We start from the raw sequence: 21,295 nt of genomic DNA, 5'->3' as shown, positions 1-21,295 counted from the left end.
TAGATAATCTCTGCAGACCCTGATTCCTGTAGGTGTGTTGGTGATGTCAACTAACTATACATGTAAATTCCAGAATTTCTGTATTTTTTCTGATTATGTGATTATATTATAGGTTGGGCTTGAATATACAGAATTCATACTTGACAGTTATGTCATTTTGGACTAAAAAGAATGTAGAATAATGATTATATTGAGAAGCCCTTTCTAACTTTCTTCTTTATCAAGATTCCTTTCCTTTTTTGGACATTCTTCGCTTTCACAGAATTTATCTGTTAGGATTCTCTGTTCCCTTTCTGACCTATTTAGCGCGCACTTATTAAAAAAGCCTTAGTTTCCCACTCTGATGTTCAAACGATTAGAGAGACTTCCAGATTATATCTCTTCTGCATATCCTTCCCAGTTAGGTCCACTACAAGTGCAAGAGACATGAGTCTAGAACCAGGCTGGGGAGGTACAACATCTCACCTCCTGATTTCATTAAGACACAGAATTGTCTGTAAAGGATTTGTTTACCCTTCAGGGCAGGATCTGACTGTACCAGAGCAGCTGGACAATATGAAAGATTGGAATAGAAAGTCAGACTGTTACTGTCTGTCTTTCTAACACTGAAAGCTACTGTTTTCAAGCTTTATTAACTTAATACTACAGTTTTACATGTCCAAGCATCACAGAAGAGTTATACTATTCCTTCATAAGTGTATGAGGTAATTCCTGCCTTTGATGATCCCAAAAGATAACTCAATAAGAAGAACATATCCCACTGGCTGAAGCAGAACCTTGTTAAATGAGTAAAGAAATGAACTCAGGTTTCTTCAGAAGGACATCATTGTGATTACACAGAAGTGTCGCAGCAAAAAATCATGTCTCTGTGATACAATGTTTTCAGCCTAGAAAAGAAAGGAAATTATACACAATCCTTACAAATATGTGTATCTTGGGAATACATACTTTCCAAACCTCTAAGCTTAAAGAGTATGTCCTTGGGTAATCATTCTGTAGCTTATGAAATCTCTACAGAATGTATTTGTATACTTATCTATGACAGGCATCCTAATAGATCCGTATGTGTGCATTTATACCTTTAACTGTAAACTAAACAGCATGAAGTATTAGTGTGGATCATTCACACTGTTTACTTCTTAGCTTGGTCTCTGTTATGAGTTTGACCTTGGCCAACTAACTATCCACTATATGCACCAATGTAAATGAAACTGTTGTCTATTTATTTAAATTTAGACTTGGGAGCCTTTTTTAGTGAGATGTGATATTGCAGTTTTAATTTAGACAAGTAGTCCTTAACAAGTATTATAGCATTGATAGCATAAGCACATTCAGTTTCTCCTTCAGTTGAACTTTAAAGTCATTCTTTAAAGCAGAGTAATTACATGCCCTCTTTTGAGAGCTAGCAAATATCTATTAATTCAGCAGTATGTGTATATTGATCTTCTGATCTTAACCTATTCTGTTTATTGTCCTTTAACGGAATTCTTCCACGTACATTAGTGCTCATGAGAAAGTAGAAGAGAGACTTATGTTACCTAAGTAATTTAGATGCCTCTATTTAAAGATTAAAGCTCCACATAAAGATATCACCATTGTTGTAAAAATAGCACTGTAATGTGTCTGTGGATTTTATCATAAAGTACAGGATAATACAGGTGTGCCTATCTAAACATTTCTTTCTCTTTAAGTAAGAATAACTACATATACAGCATACTCTCCATCTAAATAGTTAATGTAACATAAAGATAGAAAATATTCTGGAAATATTTAGATTTATGAACATATTTAGGTGGAATTTACCATACTCTACAGTAGAAGCAGTTACTATGCATTTTCCTCAGCATGTACTAAAACAATCTCTGTAATTTAGGAAAGTAGATATGAATAATTCTGTGCTTTAGGTTGTATTTTATGACAAGTGATTGGCAGGTCTAGTTCTGCCCAAAGCCTTCAAGCAAACTGAAGTATTCATTGAAACAGATCTGTGGACAGTGTCACCTGCAGGACAGGCAGAGAGATATTTTTCTAAGCACAATGTTTTACCTTTTCAAGGCATACCCTTGGAAGTAGAATGCAGAACTTTTCTGGAAGTGCAGAAAAGATATGGATACAAAGCTTCTTTATGAAAAACAAACAAAAAAGCAACAAATAACTAGCATTTTGGTCATTATGTTCTCTGAGAGTTATTTCTCAGTGGCTGGTACCACCGTCATTCCTAACATCTGAAATAGACATAGAGCATTGCTTTGTTTTCCAAACAAGCTGGTGACTACCTATCAGTTCTTGACAATAATATCAACTACGTTGTCTTTAACTCTTTGTATCTTCTCCAGAAACATATTCAGGCTATGGAAAGTGCAACTTCACCAGGGTCCAGGAAGCTGAGAGGCAAAGTGCTGGGCTACAAAGGTGAGTAAAGGCTGAGGCAGAAAACAGTATTAAAGATGGAAAGGAAACCCTGTTTAATTTTTTCTCCTACACCCTCTGCCAAACACTCAGTACAACCAGCACTGGCTTTAGTGACAGGTAGCTCCAGGAAGTACCTTCAAAATGATAGTTATACAACTCATAAAGTATATGCCCAAAATATAGGTCCTATGAATAACCCCATAAAAGTAAATATTTTCATTAATCATTATAAATAAATACATAGATGTAGATATAAATAAATAAATAAATCAGATAGATAGTAATCTAAACCTGGGATTTCTATACTGTTGACAGTTTCAGTGAGATGAGTTAAATCCTAACCATTTTTGTGCTGGGGCTTCTAGTGAGACATCACATCTCTGTGTTATGCCTGTAATGCACTCATGCAGCTAAAGCAGATTTTTATTGCTATGCAATGTTTACAGTTCACTGGGATTTCTACTGAAAATTAAAACTATCAAGAACTTTTATTTTTTCCCATCACTTGATATTTTCATATTCTGTTAATATTCTTTCTTAAAAAACAGTATACAGGTTTCTCATTAAGGAAACATACCTCTTTTCAGAACACTAACTGAAGTGCTTGAATATCAGCGTATCAAGACAGAAAACCACTTACAAGACTTTAATGGAGTACTATTAAGGGAATATTCCTCCTACTTTTTGCAATTCCTTTCCAATTTTAGAAGTGTTAGAGAAGGTAACGAAGTATTCTCATTGTTTCTATTTTCTTCATGCCTCTTTTGGACTCCTATTCATGCTTCCTTTAAAGCTTTTCCTGTTTTTAATGCTCAGATCAAAATCACCACTTTTTGTTTGTTTGTTTCTGTGTGAACTTAGAAGAAAGCAAATTTGGCATATATACATTTATTTGTTGCAGAAAATATGGTACAGATTTTCCAGAACAAGAACAAAACCAGTAAAGAACTGGTGTGGGTTTAAATTCCTGTAACAAGTATAATTGTGACATTAAAGAACGTTTCTTTCCTTCAGTTTCTTTAATAAGAAACTGAAAAACAGTTCCAAAACTAGATCTAATTCTATTTCTTGGTCAAGGCAGCAAAAGTACCTTTGAATTTTATTTTTTTAATATATATATATCATTTAAATATATAATAATAATATACAATAATTTTAGTAGTATATATTTAAAATAATAGACATAACATATATCACAGAATGTATAATGTAATATAGTATATGCTATATATGATATCATATATTATGTAATATGTAATGTATAATATGTAATGTGTAATATATATAAATATTAATTTTGCATATTCCCAGAAGTGAAATCACAGAATCATAAAATCACAGAATGGTTGAGGTTGGAAGGGGCCTCGGGAGGTCATCTGATCCAACTTCCTTGCTCAAGGAAGGCCACCTATAGCAGGCTGCCCAGGACCATGTCCAGATGGTTTTTGAATGCTGCTGGCAACACTGTTCCTACTGCAGCCAAAGATACCATTCGCCTTCTTCACCGCAAGGGTACATTGCTAGCTAATGTTCAACTTGGTGTCCACCAGAACCCCTCAGGTCCTTCTCTGCAAAGCTGCTTTCCAGCTGGATGGCCCCCAGCTTGTACTGGTTCATGGCGCTGTTCCTCCCCAGGTGCAGTTCCACTTGTTGAACTTCCTTGTTGGTATTTCTGTCATCCCATTTCTCCAACTTGTCGAGGTCCCTCTGGATGACAGCACGACCCTCTGGTGTATCAGCCGTTCCTCCCAGTTTTGCATCACCAGCACACTCGTTGAGGGCACTCTGCCCTGTCATTCAGATCATTAATGAAGGTGTTGAGCATGATTGGAGCTGGTATTGACCCCTGGGGTACACTGCCAGTTACTGGCCTCCATGCTTTAGATAATGATGTCAGGTTCACATTTCAGGTCAAAAACTGTATTGTGGATGTAGCTTAAATGTTCAGCTATAGTGAAATGTGTAAACCATTGCACAAAATGTTGATGGAGGCAACGGAACTCACTAACAGCTGAAGTAGCTCCAAACACAGAGTTTTCAACATGGACTCTTGTCCTCATGGACTGTTTCTTTTTGATTTATGAGACATTGTACATACAAGTATTTCCTAAGTATATCTAACTTCTTGAAATATTAGTATATTTATAAATTTTATATATAATATCTTATATAATAGGGTCTGTGTGTATTATTGTATCAATTGTTTATTTAATAATAATCCAAATATTCTTTATTCCTTGGAACTGAACCTCCACATCTGATGATGGATATAAAAACATATCCAGCAAAATGTCAGAGCTTTGTCAGAGCATATGTCACAAACAGAGGATGGGTTCTCAGACATGCAAATGTGTAACAATTACTGTAGGGACAATAATTATAGTTTTTCATGAAATGGAACAAAATATAAAATCTTATTACTTCTAGTTTTGAAAGGTGGAAAAAAAAAAAGTAAATAATTTTTTATTTTTAGTTGCTTTCAGCAAAAAATAAATTCAAATAAAAGGAATACTTCCACTTGCAAAAATATCCTCTATTTGCTGTAATTTCCCTAGCTCTGTATCTGGCAGTTAAAAACATGTTCATTAGTAAAAATAGCTACATTTCGATTACCTTTATTCATGCTGACTAATGCCATTCTTCAAATGGTGCTATTGACTTCATAGGGTCTATTTATAAAGTACTATTCAACACAAGGGAGAAGAGAGGAGTCAGATGCCTGACGCTCTGTCTGGGTCAGTGAGTCTGAAGATGTGACATGAAATCCTTACTCTGTTGCTTTCTATAGGAATTCTGTCTTTGACTTCAATGAAATCAGAATTTTATCCTTTATATATTTATTTCTCTGATTTTGAAAAAGTCAGACATTTCATTTATTTCTCTGTCATCTTCTTTGCAATCTTTCATCAAAGTCAAATACTAACTTCATTTGCAACACAGTGAAATTCTTCTGAAGTTCAAGTGAGTTTTTCCCTGACAAAAATTCAGTATTAGGCTGATGTTCAGCAAAGGAGGTTAGCAGGTATTTAGTTAAAGCACCAGTTTAGGCTAATTGTTATCTAAGTACTTAGTATTCTTAAATTTAAACATATGCTAAAGTGTACACTGAAATAGAGATCCTTTGCTGGATTAGGTATATGAATAATCGAAATAAGTGAGAATCAGAATATTTGGAGGGAGTAAAATTTGATTTGATGGTACTGTCAGAGCAGGTTCCACAGGCTATGAATTGAAAGCATTAGAGCAATGCATCCACTGAGCATGTTAGCAAAGGGAAGGCTGTCATAGAAAAGGGGCTTTGACAGTGGGCCAGTGTATGTTTTAAGAAGCTGAAGTCTTTCAAGATTTCCAGAAGGAGAGATAGAATAGGACAATGGGATGAGGGAGTAAGAGCAAATGGGGAAGACAGCTCCTGGGAAGGGGGCTTGTTCTTTCTTTTTCCCATTGTTTCACTAAACTTGTATCCCAAGGCTCTATTTTGTAATCCAATTGCCACATCCCCTTTTTTTAAAATATCCTCCTTCTGGCTTCTGGAAGAGGACGCCTCATGGCACGCACCAGCTACAAGAAAGAGGGAAAGGGCAGAACCAGTCAAAAACGATGGATTCTTGACAGTTATTGCTGCTGTTGTCAGAGGTGAAGGGACAACAAGGAATGCCATTTAATATACCACACAGCTGAGTCTGTAGCAACAGCAAAAAAGATGGTCAAATAAGAGGAAAGAGCTCTTGATGTAAAGGCTAATCACCTCCTCCTCTGACATTAACAAAGGAAGAAGTCTGCTACACTAAGTAGCTATCTATCTATCTTCTTTGTTTAAGCCTTTGAAGCAAACCCAAGGAAACTAACTCTGTATTATATACCTTTCTGAGTCACACAACTCTAGCTGAGATTATTTTCCGTGTCTGTATGGAAGAGCCTAGAGAACTATACTGGTCTTATGCTTTCTTCATTTTTGTCCTTGACTATGATTTTTTTTCTCTTCAGTTTCAGCCTCTTATTTTGTGGCTAAGTTTTCTAAAACTGTATTTAATTAATCGGTAAGAAAAAATATTACCAAAAATATAAAAATTGTCAGCCCAGAAAAAGAAAACATATCAACTATTCTAGCAATGTAGTAGGGAGTTTTGTAAGAGAAGGTTTCTTAATATAACAAGAAAGCTTTATACATATTTTATGTTGAAGCTATGTCAAGAAATAAACATAATGATTAAATGCTAGTAATTTTTATATACATTTTTTGCCTAAGCTTCTGCTAAAATAGTCTTGTGAAACCTCTTTGAATGTCAGCAATTCTCACAACCTTTTCAATGTAATGAATAAAAGTTAAAATTTATAATTACTTATGTCTGAATGCAATTAGAGGAGTTATATTAATAATATATGAGAGTCATTTTTAATGAATACAGTCCAGAAGCTATAATTAGGGGAAGTACCAAAAGTGCTGTAATAATTTTCACATTGCAATTATTTAGCCATTCTAAAGCATACACACTTGTTAAAACTGGTCTGTCTTACAAAAAATTTTAGTGCGTAAAAGTGAAACTGACTTGAAAGGATTATGTTTAAGCTTAGGAACTGAAAAGTCCATGGATACTGAAACAGTTGAGGGTTAAACATAGAATCTTGGAACAATATAGCCTGGGAGTGACTTCTGGGGGTCATCTGGTTAAACTGTCTGCTCAAAACAGGACCAATTTAGATGAGGTTGCTCTGGACTTTGTTCAGCTGAGTTTCAAATATGTCCAACAATGGAAATTCCACAACCTTTCTGGGCAATCTGTTTCATAGTTTGACGACACTCAGTATGGACTTTTTTTTCCTAATATCTGATCAGGATATCGCCTTTTGAAAACTGTCATGTGCTTAAGCATAATGGACTGCTGCAAGTGCAGAAGCACTGGTGATGTCTCATTCTTAAACTTTTACACAAAACAGCATAGTTTGATCCTTCAAAACATAATTCCTGGGAGCATAAAATTCTAGAAGCACTATTGCTTCATAACTTGAATTGACCATGTAAGGCTCTGTCATGGTTTAAAGTTGGGCCGGCTATTAACCCAGTGGCACACGCTCTCTGTTAACCCTCTCCCCCCCACCCGAAGGGAAAGGGAAAAGGGAGAGACTTATGGGTTGGAAAGTTAAAACAGTTTTAATAAACTATAGTAATGAAAAAGAGTATAATAAGAATAATAGAAATAATCAAATATATACAAATATATACAAAACCAAGATCGAGAGCTTGGAAATCCTCCTCAGGCAAAGTTGCTCCCCCAGCACGGGCAGAGGGGAAAATGCAGTAGCTCCCCCTGCCATCACACCTGCAGGCTTTTAACTGGAGAATTGGCAAAAAAAAAAATTTGTGGGGGATTTCAACTACCCTGATATTTGCTGGGAGGCCTACTCAGCCAGCCATCCCCCGTCCAGGAGGTTCCTCCAGTGCGTTGATGATAACTTTCTGATGCAAATGGTGGATGAGCCAACTAGGAGAGGAGCGCTGCTGGATCTTATCCTCACTAACAAGGAGGGTCTGGTTGAAGAGGTGAAGGTTGAGGGCAGCCTTGGTTGTAGTGACCATGAGATGGTAGAGTTCAGGATCTCATGTGGCAGGAACAGAATAGCTAGCAGAATCACAACCCTGAACTTCAGGAGGGCCAACTTTGGTCTTTTCAAGCAATTGCTAGGGGAAATCCCATGGGACAGGGTACTAGAAGGTAAGGGGGCCCAAGATAGTTGGTTAGCGTTCAAGGACTGCTTCTTCCGAGCTCAAGATCAGAGCATCCCAACAGGTAGGAAGTCAAGGAAAGGTACCAGGAGACCTGCATGGTTAAACAGGGAACTGCTGGGCAAACTCAAGTGGAAGAAGAAGGTGTACAGATCGTGGAAGGAGGGGCTGGCCACTTGGGAGGAATATACGTCTGTTGTCAGAGGATGTAGGGAGGCAACTAGGAAAGCTAAGGCCTCCTTGGAATTAAACCTTGCAAGAGAGGTCAAGGACAACAGAAAGGGCTTCTTCAAATACATTGCGGGTAAAGCCAACACTAGAGGCAATGTAGGCCCACTGATGAATGAGGTGGGGGTCCTGGAGACAGAGGATAAAAAGAAGGCGGAGTTACTGAATGCCTTCTTTGCCTCTGTCTATACTGTTGGAGGCTGTCCTGAGGAGCCCTGGACCCCTGCGGCCTCAGAAGAAGTCAGGATAGAGGAGGAATCTGTCTTGGTTGATGAGGGCTGGGTCAGGGACCAATTAAGCAACCTGGATGTCCATAAATCCATGGGCCCTGATGGGATGCACCCGCGGGTGCTGAGGGAGCTGGCGGAAGTCATTGCTAGGCCACTCTCCATCATCTTTGCTAAGTCATGGGCAACAGGAGAGGTGCCTGAGGACTGGAGGAAAGCGAATGTCACTCCAGTCTTCAAAAAGGGCAGGAAGGAGGACCCGGGTAACTATAGACCAGTCAGCCTCACCTCCATCCCTGGAAAGGTGATGGAGCAACTTGTTCTTGGTGCTGTCTCTAGGCACATCAAGGATAGGGGGATCATTAGGGGCAGTCAACATGGCTTCACCAACGGGAAGTCTTGCTCAACCAACTTGATAGCCTTTTATGAGGATGTTACCCGGTGGATAGATGATGGTAAAGCTGTGGATGTGGTCTATCTCGATTTCAGTAAAGCGTTTGACAGAGTCTCCCACAGCATCCTCGCAGCTAAACTGGGGAAGTGTGGTCTGGATGATCGGGTAGTGAGGTGGATTGTGAACTGGCTGAAGGAAAGAAGCCAGAGAGTGGTGGTCAATGGGACAGAGTCCAGTTGGAGGTCTGTGTCTAGCGGAGTCCCTCAAGGGTCGGTTCTGGGACCAGTTCTATTCAATATATTCATTAATGACTTGGATGAGGGATTAGAGTGCGCTGTCAGCAAGTTCGCTGATGACACAAAACTGGGAGGAGCGGCTGACACAACGGAAGGCTGCGCAGCCATTCAGAGAGACCTGGACAGGCTGGAGAGTTGGGCGGGGAGAAATTTAATGAAATATAACAAGGGCAAGTGTAGAGTCCTGCATCTGGGCAAGAACAACCCCATGTACCAGTACAAGTTGGGGGCAGAGCTGTTGGAGACCAGCGTAGGGGAAAGGGACCTGGGGGTCCTAGTGGACAACAGGATGACCATGAGCCAGCAGTGTGCCCTTGTGGCCAAGAAGGCCAATGGCATCCTGCGGTGTATTAGAAGGGGTGTGGTCAGCAGGTCGAGAGAGGTTCTCCTCCCCCTCTACTCTGCCCTGGTGAGGCCGCATCTGGAGTATTGTGTCCAGTTCTGGGCCCCTCAGTTCAAGAAGGACAGGGAACTGCTAGAGAGAGTCCAGCGCAGAGCCACGAAGATGATTAAGGGAGTGGAACATCTCCCTTATGAGGAGAGGCTGAGGGAGCTGGGTCTCTTTAGCTTAGAGAAGAGGAGACTGAGGGGTGACCTCATTAATGTTTATAAATATGTAAAGGGCAAGTGTCATGAGGATGGAGCCAGGCTCTTCTCAGTGACATCCCTTGACAGGACAAGGGGCAATGGGTGCAAGCTGGAACACAGGAGGTTCCACTTAAATTTGAGGAAAAACTTCTTTACTGTAAGGGTGACTGAACACTGGAACAGGCTGCCCAGAGAGGTTGTGGAGTCTCCTTCTCTGGAGACATTCAAAACCCGCCTGGACGCGTTCCTGTGTGATATGGTCTAGGCAATCCTGCCCCGGCAGGGGGATTGGACTAGATGATCTTTCGAGGTCCCTTCCAATCCCTGACATTCTGTGATTCTGTGATTCTGTGATTCTGTGAAAGCTGGTACCAATCAGTGGGAAACAGGAGGGCCCCTCCCTCCTGGGCCCCACCTCCAGGAGGCAGTGGGTTAGTGATAAATAGGAAAGTGAGAATGATGTGTATGGGATGGAATACCTCGTTGGTCAATCTTGGGTCACCTGCCCTGTCTGCTCCTCCCTGCAGGTGCAACCCCCCTTCGGCTCTTCACTCATAAGCAGTGAGGAATTTAGCAGTGACCTTGGTTTCTCTAAGACTAATTGGCCTGGTTTGGGCCAAACCAGGACATTCCACCCCTTATTCCATACCATTCACGTCATACTCAGATCACCACTACCTTTTCATTTTCAAATATATATACACATATCACTAGTTTATGATTCATCTTTATGCAAAAAGTTCATCAAGTTCATTTAGTTCAGGATTGTGGGTTTCCATCTGGCTAGCAGTCTCTCAGGGCAGGAGACATGGTATGAGTTTTGTCATGGTTCATGCCCACGGGTTGCAGGTTCAAAATGTCAGTCTCGAGGAGGTTACTGGACACCACTTGCAGCTAGCTCCGGTCTCATCACCACTGTCTTAACCTGAAAGACACTTATGCAGCAACAACATACAGTTCAGAATTAAGTAGTCTCACCCAGAATCAGATCACCTTCAGGGACACATCGGACTTCACCATCTTGCAACATCACCCACCAAGTACATCCAGGTCCCTGAGCAAAAGCAATCCCACGAATGGGTTTACCTTTGCCCGTTGCAGGAAGAACCCAGACAGTTTTTCCCAACAGATTCCTTTCATGCACCACAGGGACTTTATCTCCTTCTACTGTATGTAGAAGGTCTGACTGAGCAGGGCCAGCTCGATTGATAGATTCCCCTGGTGTTAACTAACCAGGTAGCTTGTGCCAGATGCTTATCCCAGTTTTTAAAGGTTCCACCCCCCATTGCTTTCAGGGTAGTTTTTAACAGCCCATTATACCGTTCAATTTTCCCAGAGGCTGGTACATGATAGGGGATGTGATATACCCATTCAATGCCATGCTCTTTGGCCCAGTTGTCTATGAGACTGTTTTTGAAATGAGTCCCATTGTCCGACTCAATTCTCTCTGGTGTGCCATGTCGCCACAAGATTTGCTTTTCGAGGCCCAGGATAGTGTTCTGGGCAGTGGCATGGGGCACAGAGTATGTTTCCAACCATCCGGTGGTCGCGTTCCAAAGTCTTAGCCTTCTGGCCAGTCCATGATCACTTCTAAGATTCCTGGGTGTTTAGGGTTCCTATTCGAGCCCTCTGTGTAATTAATGCAATCCATTTACTCCATGTAGCATCAGTTGCATGATGGGTAGTGGGAACCTTACCCTTGAACATCCAGCCTAGTACTGGTAATCGAGGTGCTAGGAAAAGTTGTGCTTCAGTACCAATTACCTCTGAAGCAGCTCTAACTCCTTCATATGCTGCCAGTATCTCTTTTTCAGTTGGAGTGTAATTGGCCTCAGAGCCCTTGTATCCTCGACTCCAAAATCCTAGGGGTCGACCTCGAGTCTCCCCTGGTACTTTCTGCCAAAGGCTCCAGGTAGGACCATTGTCCCCAGCTGCAGTGTAGAGCACATTTTTAACATCTTGTCCCGTACGGACTGGTCCAAGGGCTACTGCATGCACAGTCTCTTGTTTAATCTGTTCAAAAGCCTGTCGTTGTTCAGGGCCCCACTGAAAATCATTCTTCTTTCTGGTCACTTGATAAAGAGGGCGTACAATCTGGCTGTAATCTGGAATATGCATTCTCCAGAAACCCACAACGCCTAAGAAGGCTTGTGTTTCCTTTTTGTTAGTTGGTGGGGACATGGCTGTTATTTTGTTGATCACCTCTATCGGGATCTGGCGACGCCCATCTTGCCATTTAATCCCTAAAAACTGGATCTCCAGGGCAAGCCCCTTGACCTTGCCTCTTTTTATGGCAAAACCAGCTTTCAGAAGAATTTGGATTATTTTCTCCCCTTTGTCAAAAACTTCTGCTCCTGTATCACCCCACACAATGATGTCAGTTTATTGCAAATGTTCTGGAGCTCCACCCTTTTCTAGTACAGTCTGGATCAGTCCATGGAAAATAGTAGGACTGTGTTTCCACCCCTGGGGCAGTCGATTCCAGGTATACTGGATACCTCTCCAGGTAAAAGCAAACTGTGGCCTGCACTTTGGTGCCAAAGGAATAGAGAAAAATGCATTAGCAATGTCTATGGTGGCATACCACTTGGCTGCCTTTGACACCAGTTCATATTGAAGTTCTAGCATGTCTGGCACAGCAGCACTCAGCGGTGGCGTAACTTCATTTAGGCCACGATAGTCCACAGTTAATCTCCGTTCTCCATCAGACTTTCACACTGGCCATATAGGACTATTAAAGGGTGAGCGAGTCTTGCCAATCGCTCCTTGATTTTCTAATTGTCTAATCAGTTTATGAATGGGAATCAGGGAGTCTCGATTGGTGCAATATTGTCGTCGGTGCACCGTGGTAGTAGCAATTGGCACCTGTTGTTCTTCAACCTTCAGCAACCCCACAACAGAAGGATCTTCTGAGAGGCCAGGCAAGGTAAACAGCTGTTTAATGTCCTCAGTCTCTACAGCTGCTATACCAAAGGCCCATCTATACCCTTTTGGGTCCTTAAAATACCCTCTCTTGAGGTAGTCTATGCCAAGGATGCACGGAGCATCTGGGCCAGTCACAATGGGGTGCTTTTTCCATTCATTTTTAGTTAGGCTCACTTCGGCCTCCAATACAGATAACACTTGAGATCCTCCTGTTACTCCTGAAATACTGATAGGTTCTGCCCCTTTATGATCCGATGGCATTAGGGTGCACTGTGCACCAGCGTCTACCAAGGCTCAATACCTTTGTGGTTCTGATGTGCCAGGCCATCGAATCCACACAGTCCAATAAACTCAGTTGTCCCTCTCCTCCACCTGGCTGGAGGCAGGGCCCCCCTAATTAAGAAATGGATTCGTGCTGCTCACAGGGACTGGACCTTCATTTCTCCTATTCACACTTGGGAAAAAGGGATTTGAGGCCCATCTTACCCTGACTGGGGTCCTGCTCACTGGTAACTGGAGCAGCCATCCTTCTAGAAAAGTTCTCTCTGGTATTTCTTTTAGCTTGCAACTCACGTACTCGTGCCTGTAGGGTACTGGTAGGTTGTCCATGCCATCTGCTCATGTCCTCCCCATAACCACGCAGGGCAAACCACAGGATACCTCATGATGTGTTCCATTTGCTTTGAGCTAGACCTGTAGGAGAGCGTTTTCTCTTAACAGCTGCAACGCGCGCCTATGTAGGTAGAGAGTCAAGTTTATTCTCGATCATGGACAGTTTGTCTGACAGTTGTTTAAATGAGTCCTTGTTCTCCTTAGTCAGTTTTTCCACAGCCGAGATGCGTGCCTGCAGTGGGGAAGAAATACTATCTTCATACTGTCGCATACAGTTAGCCATTTTACCCACAGTAGAACGTGCCATAGCATCTTCTCCCCATACTAATATTGACAATGTATGGGTATATGTCGGTGGAGCATTCTTCACAACCTTCCAGAACATGGATCAGTTGCATTCCACTTCATCAGGATCTACAGGATCTACAACTTCCCGTGGGTGTCTATAAATAATCTCTTGCACAGCTAGTTCTCTAAGGTAGTTAATACCTTTTTCTATAGTGGTCCATTTGCTTAGGTGGCTCATAACATCATCTTTATAGGGATACCTGCTCTTTACAGCTGACAAGAGTCGCCTCCAGAGACTGATAGTGTCTGACTTTCTTGCGAGCGCCTTATCAATACCACCATCTCTGGACAGGGATCCCAACTGTCTGGCTTCTCTGCCATCTAATTGCATGCTATCTGCCCCATTATCCCAGCATCGGAGCAACCAGTTAATAATAGGCTCACCGTCATAACTGCTGAAGTCTTTCCTTATATTTCTCAGGTCCTTCAGGGATAAGTAGTGGTAGGTTATCTCTACATCCGAGTCCTCCTCTTGTGATAGTTCTGCTTTAGAAGGACCTTTCTTCTGTGATGGGTCTGCTTTAAAAGGATGATCAAGGAAACCCTCATCTGTGTCAGGCCCTAACTCTGCCTGAGAAGGGCCCTCACCTGGGTCATATGATGGCTCTGCCTTAGAAGGCTCTGAGTCATCATCCTTCTCTTCACAAGCTGATTTCTTTTGGTATTTCTTCCTGGTTACAGGAGCAATTGGTACAGATTCGATAGATGATGGGGTCTGAGTAGATGCAGTGGCTGTCATGGGAGTGCTGAGACTCGTTAGAGTCTGAGTAGCTGCAGTGGCCATCTTGGGGGGTGTAGCAGCTGTGGTGCAGGCTGCTAAGGTTTCAGTGGATTTAGTGGCTGTAGCAGCAGCACACGCTGTAGGATCTGAGGTAGCTGCATAACACCTACAACTGTCCCTGCACCGATATTTAATCTTATCCCACATCAGAAACACATTCAGGACAACCGAAAATAAAAACATGCCACCTAGACAGCACCATCCTAATTTTGCGAAATCTAGTGGAATCAGCTTGGCAGAAAAGGAGAAGGTACTATTTCCCGAAGTAAAACTGGAAGTGTAATCATTAACAGAATCACCTAAAGGATGCCTGGAGCGTGCAGATGAAGTCGCTGCTATTGATTCGCGATTAAAGCTGCCCATCATTGTGTCATAGAGATAAGAGATCGGAATAGTAACTGCCTAGTTTATCACAGCATAAATCAGTATCAAACCCCATACCAAAACAATACATTTCCACCAGCGCCCACTGCTAAACTCCATGTAAACATTCTTAAGAAGCAAGCAATAACACAGTGCCCACAGCAGGTAAGGCATCATTGCAATACTCAACTGTGAAAGAAACTCTATAAAAAGACGAGATAACACAGCATCCAAAAATGACATCACCATCTTCACTATCTGTTTTAATTTCCAACCCCTCGTAAATCTCAAAGGAAGAAATCTGATACTCTCTCAGCTGAGCTCTCCAGGTCTCCTCCCACCAGAGCCAGGATTCAACTTATTAGAGCAACCTGTTGGAGCTTCTCTCGAGCCCCACGTTGGGTGCCAATAAATCTGTCATGGTTTAAAGCTGGGCCAGCTATTAATCTGGTGGCAGACGCTCTCTGTTAACCCTCTCCACCCCGCCCAAGGGAAAGGGAAAAGGGAGAGAGACTTATGGGTTGGAAAGTTAAAACAGTTTTAATAAACTATAGTAATGAAAAAGAGTATAATAAGAATAATAGAAATAATCAAATATATACAGAACCAAGATTGAGAGCTTGGAAATCCTCCTCAGGCAAAGTTGCTCCCCCAGCACAGGCAGAGGGGAAAATGCAGTAGCTCCCCCTGCCATCACACCTGCAGGCTTTTAACTGGAGAATTGGCAAAGCTGGTACCAATCAGTGGGAGACAGGAGGGCCCCTCCCTCCTGGGCCCCACCTCCAGGAGGCAGTGGGTTAGTGATAAATAGGAAAGTGAGAATGATGTGTATGGGATGGAATACCTTGTTGGTCAATCTTGGGTCACCTGCCCTGTCTGTTCTTCCCTGCAGGTGCGACCCCCCTTCGGCTCTTCACTCATAAGCAGTGAGGAATTTAGCAGTGACCTTGGTTTCTCTAAGACTAATTGGCCTGGTTTGGGCCAAACCAGGACAGGCTCGCTCTTCTCTTCTTCTGTGTCTTGATGTAGTTCCCATTTCAGCTGTCTGGAAAATTTTCATACTATTTCAAAAGAATTGAAAACCTAGCCAATGTCACAAGCAGGTGTTTAAATTTTTTAAGCTCCATGCCCAGAAGAGCCTTTCTTTCAAGAAAAGGTTGTTGTTCATTTTTCTGGTCATTTACACACAGATAAGATGTGGCTCATTTAATTTATTATATATGCACAATTTCAAAAGCTTACAACAGTCCGCCATAAGATCCTTATAGAGATGTTGATGTGTGGGCTGCATTAGCAAATAGTGAAGTGGGATGAAAACTGTCTGAATGGCCAGGCCCAGAGGGTGGTGATCAGTGGTTCTAAGTCTAGAGGGAAGCCACTAACTGGTGGTGGGGGTCAATATCAGCTCAAATCCCATTCAATATCTTCATCAGTGACCTGAACGATGTACCCTCAGCAAGTTTGCTGGTGACATAAAACTGGGAGGAGTGGCTGATATACCAGAGGGTCATACTGCCATCCAGAGGGACATCGACAAGCTGGAGAAATGGGATGACAGGAACCTCATGAAATTCAACAAGGAAAAGTGCAAAGTTCTGGACCTGGGGAGGAACAGTGCCATGAACCAGTACAAGCTGGGGGCCATCCAACTGGAAAGCAGCTTTGCAGAGAAAGACCTATGGATTCTGGTGGACACCAAGTTGAACATGAGTCAGCAATGTACCCTTGCGGCAAAGAAGACAAATGGTATCCTTGGCCACATTAGGCAAAGTATTGCCAGCAGGTTGAGGAAGGTGATCCTTTTACTCTACTGAGCTCTGGTGAGGCCACACCTGGAGTACTGTGTCCATTTCTGGGATCCCCACTACAAGAGAGACAGATGGACATACTGGAGAGAGTTCATCCAAGGTGCATGAAGAGGATTAAGGGAGTGAAGAATCTCTCCTGTGAGGAGATGCTGAAAGAGCTGGGACTGTTCAGCCTAGAGAAGAGAAGTCTCAGGGGGGATCTCATCGATGTATATGAATACCTGAAGGGAGTGTGCAAAGAGGATGGAGCCAAGATCTTTTCAGTGGTGCCCAGTGACAGGACCAGAGGCAATGGGCACAAACTGAAACACAGGAGGTTTCGCTTGAACATCAGGAAACACATTTTTACTGTGAGGGTGACTGAGCACTGGCACAGGTTGCCCAGGGATGTTGTGGAGTTTCCATTCTTGGAGATATTAAAAAGCTGTCTGGACGTGGTTCTAGGCAGCCTGTTCAGCTGAACATTCTTGAGCAGGGGAGTTGAACTAGATGATCACTTGAGGTCCCTTCCAACTTCAACCATTCTGTGATTCTGTGATTCTGTGAAGCTAGCTTTACATAATTGGTATGGGATAATGTTGAATGAACTCACATTTAATTTCTGTAACTAGGCATTTAGTTCAATATCTCCTAAGTATAAATTGTCTTATTCAAGTCTTCATTGTCTCCAAATGGAAAACCAATACAAATGTCCCAACTCTGTTTCAGAGGTTGAATGAAAAATATTTGCTTAAAATGTGACATAAAATAAATAAGAAACAAAAAGGCAGAGGGAAAAGGAGGAAATAATGGTTTTAGCAGGAGATCTAATAAGATGCAGTAGTTTCCAAGTTACAATTTATATAAGGACGTTTAATGAAATCAAATGCATTACAGAGAGTGTAAGAGAACTTATTAATTATTAAAGCAACTATCTAATTTGCTTGATGAATCTTTGTTAATTAACTGTTTGCAGCCAATGTAACTCAAAGCTGCCGCTGCTCATTTTTACAACTTGGGTAATATCGGGTATTTTGAGTTGTACATTGCATTACATACTGATTTGGGTGTTTGGATGATATTAATGAAATACTTCTCAGACACCTAGTATCACCCGTCTATTATCAACTTAGCATTGTGTTCAGAACTGACTTTTCAACATGAAATATTTCATTGTTAAGCAGGAATCATCAAAATAATAGTTGTATTTACTGATAGACAGTTAACTATGTTAACTATGTTTTCAAATAATATCATCTTGAAAAAGCGTATTAATAGGTCAGAAGTCAGACAGGTGTGCTCACATCTCTTATTCTAAATAAGATAATTAAATATGCAAGAAAAGAAGGTACCATCAACAAATGCACAAAACAATTATTACATGAAAACCTATATAAGAATTTGTTATCCTACATCCATTCATTTTACACTGAAAGTTTGATTCGTTTGGTGTTTTAAAGATCCTAATCTTAATTCTTATAACTTAGACATTTTCAACCAAGTGCAATAGCTCAACTGAGCTCAACATATTTGTATCATTTTCAGTGAATACAAACTTTGGCCTATACTTTCTAAACCTGAGCCAAAATATTTTCTGAGACAAGTATAATAGAAATAATGATTTTTTTTTCCTACAGGGATGACTACAGTGCTTTTTACTTCCTCTAACATTCAGCCCAATACATTAGCCATCAGAGCACTTTGCATATGCGAAATCCCTTGTCACTGCTCAAGTGGATGTTTAAGTAGAGAAGAAGTGTCTCAATAAAATAGGCAAAGACCAAACCCTAAGGATAATTTTATAGAAAATGTTGGTTATGTCATTTTGTTGAAATATGGAAGGCATAGGTCCAAATCTCATCAGATCTGGAACTATTAATTCTTTATATACTTCATCCCTGGTGAGACCTCTACTGAAAATGAGTGTCTGTAAAAGATTCTGTAACAATTTTCTTTTCATATGTTTACCTCTATGTGTGTGTGTGTATATATTTGTCTTCTCCCTGATAGAAGAATTGTATCACACTGTTGAAATCAGGAGGAATCTAAAGTCTATATGAACCAAAAGCAAAAAGAGGTGTCTTCTTTAAAGCTCTGAAGTAAGCACTCCACTTTCCTGAGAAAAACACCATCTAAATCTTTTCAAATTATTCACTGTCATCATCCCAGCACTAAACAAAATTAAAACAATAATTAACATACTACTAGACGCACTATTTACAAAAAATCTGTTTTGGAAAACAACAAACTGTGGGATGTACTTTCTCTGAGCAGGTACAGATGGTACCATGAAAGAGAAATTAATTTGAAACTACTTATATTTTTTTCTTGTACATTTGTACTATCTTTAAAAGCATTCCTGCTTTGCCAGATTGAAAGGGATCATATTTAACAGATGTGCAGGACTGATGGAAGATGATTTTCAGCACCAAGTTATGGTAATGAGAACTTTCATTCTTGTTCATAAAGTGCTTTGAGATGCAAAGATAAAGGTACTGAAGAAGTGCAAAGCATTAACATCACACTTGATGGTGAACAAACAGAAATGAGGGGTTTATGAACATGTGTATGGTAATTTTTCTATAGTAGATTATCCTGTGTTGAATCTAGTGTACTGAATTGTATATTCCAAAACTATTCTGATAGCTCCACAGACTATTTTTTCCCAAAATTATGATCTTTAGACATGACTCTAACAGAAGATACAAAAAACCCCAAGCACCTGCTTTGTTTATTATTTTTCCTATTATGCTTCTCCTTGTCGTATTGAGAGACAGCATTAAAATACCCAGTGCATTTTACTTCTTTCCAATACAGCCTGTCCAAATTGTTTCTTAACAATCTAAAATGATAAAATTTCTGTCTACGGAGAAACTATTAGAAAGCATAAAAGAGCCAGGAAACTACATCAGCTGTTAATGTAACTTTTTTTGTATAAACGGCCTTTTGGAAGAGAGAAGTTACAAAATACGAAAATTTTTTAGTAGTGATGGACTTACATCTTCCACTTCCATTTTCAATACTTCCCCATTTCCTCATGCAAATGTTGGCCGAAGATGGATTGAGGTTAATCTTTTACAGTTATCCTCTCCTTTTTCTCACTAGTTAAATACCTCCATGAAGACTTAATGTCATTTGTACATAGCCTCAGTAAAGATCATGGCAGACTGCAGCTTCTAATGTTTGCTACATTTTTCTTGGGAATCTATAGAAAATAATGAACTATAGAATGTCCTATTCCTTCATTTGCTACCAAAGAAATTCAGGAGTCCAAAGAAAAACCCAAACTCCAGTGCTATTATGTAGAGCCCAAGAGGCCAGAATGTATAGTGTGCATTTGTGATTAAACCTTTACACATAACACAGGAGAGTCTTTCTGAGTTTTAAAAGTGTATTTATGGGCAGAGTACTGCCCAATGAGTTTTAAAAGTGTATTTACGGGCAGAGTACTGCCCATAAATTTTATCTTTGTTTTCTATTGAAGCATTAACCTGACATTGCTAAGTATTTGTGTGCAAAGCTGTTCTTCAGAGTAAGCTTGTTAGCTTTATTTCTTTCTGATCTAATAATATTTTAACTTTGATCATACAGATATTCTGAGCTTCCACCATTTCACCATCTTCTCCAACTTAATTCTCTGATTTTTCATTTATTAATCTTATCTATTATTTTTTTTTTAATTATGTGACTTTTTTAATATTCTTTTTGTGTCTGTATGTATACATGTGCATACATGACCAGAAAGGTTCACAGAATCACAGAATGGTTGAGGTTGGAAGGGACCTGTAGAGGTCATCTGGTCCAATCCCCCTGCTCTATCAGTGTCACTCATAGCAGGCTGCCCAAAGACAATGTCCAGACAGCTTTTGAATAGCTGTTGAGGAGATGGTAGGGTTGTTTGGGTTTTTGTTTCCACCCCATAAACTAAATTTCATGAAGAAGAAAACACTTACTCAAGAGCCTGCATAGATAAAAACATTTCAGTGTCAAAGCACTGAAAATCCTCTTAATTTTAGACTCCTGTGATTTAATAAATGAACAGTTCTTATCAAGTTAATGAATTCATAACAGTTTAGATTTTTCAATATAATTTCCTATACTTTGTTATGTTTTTGTAAGCAAAAAGCTTCTTTTATTGTTGACTTAGTCCCATTGGCTAATTCATACCAATGCATGGGCTGTTATAAGTAATTTACAAATTTGCCAACCAAGGAAAATTAATATGATGAACCACCTTGTCTTCATTCAACATAACAGGGTAATTAACAAACAAACCTTAAATGATAATCAAATTGTGGTTAGGAAAAAAGAGCTTGCAAAATGGTCTTTAAAAACTTTACTCTCATGATTCATGAACAACAACAAAAATTCAATAATTTAAACTCTGAAGTCTGTGGAAAGTTGTGCTGAATTTCTTATAGTACAGCAGTGTAGAATTTGGTTAAATGTCACTTTCTTTTGTGGAACATTATATACTCACTTTGTATAGGATAAAATAATGCCCATTTCACAAGTCAACAGATGAAAAGTGACAGCTGGGACATCTATGTTGACTAGAGAAATAAATATTATTCAAACTTTCAAATAGACAGCTCAATTTTTATTTTCA

Source organism: Nyctibius grandis, chromosome 5, assembly GCF_013368605.1.
Source record: "Nyctibius grandis isolate bNycGra1 chromosome 5, bNycGra1.pri, whole genome shotgun sequence".
Lineage (NCBI taxonomy): Eukaryota > Metazoa > Chordata > Aves > Nyctibiiformes > Nyctibiidae > Nyctibius > Nyctibius grandis.
Note: the sequence above shows the minus strand (reverse complement) of the source record.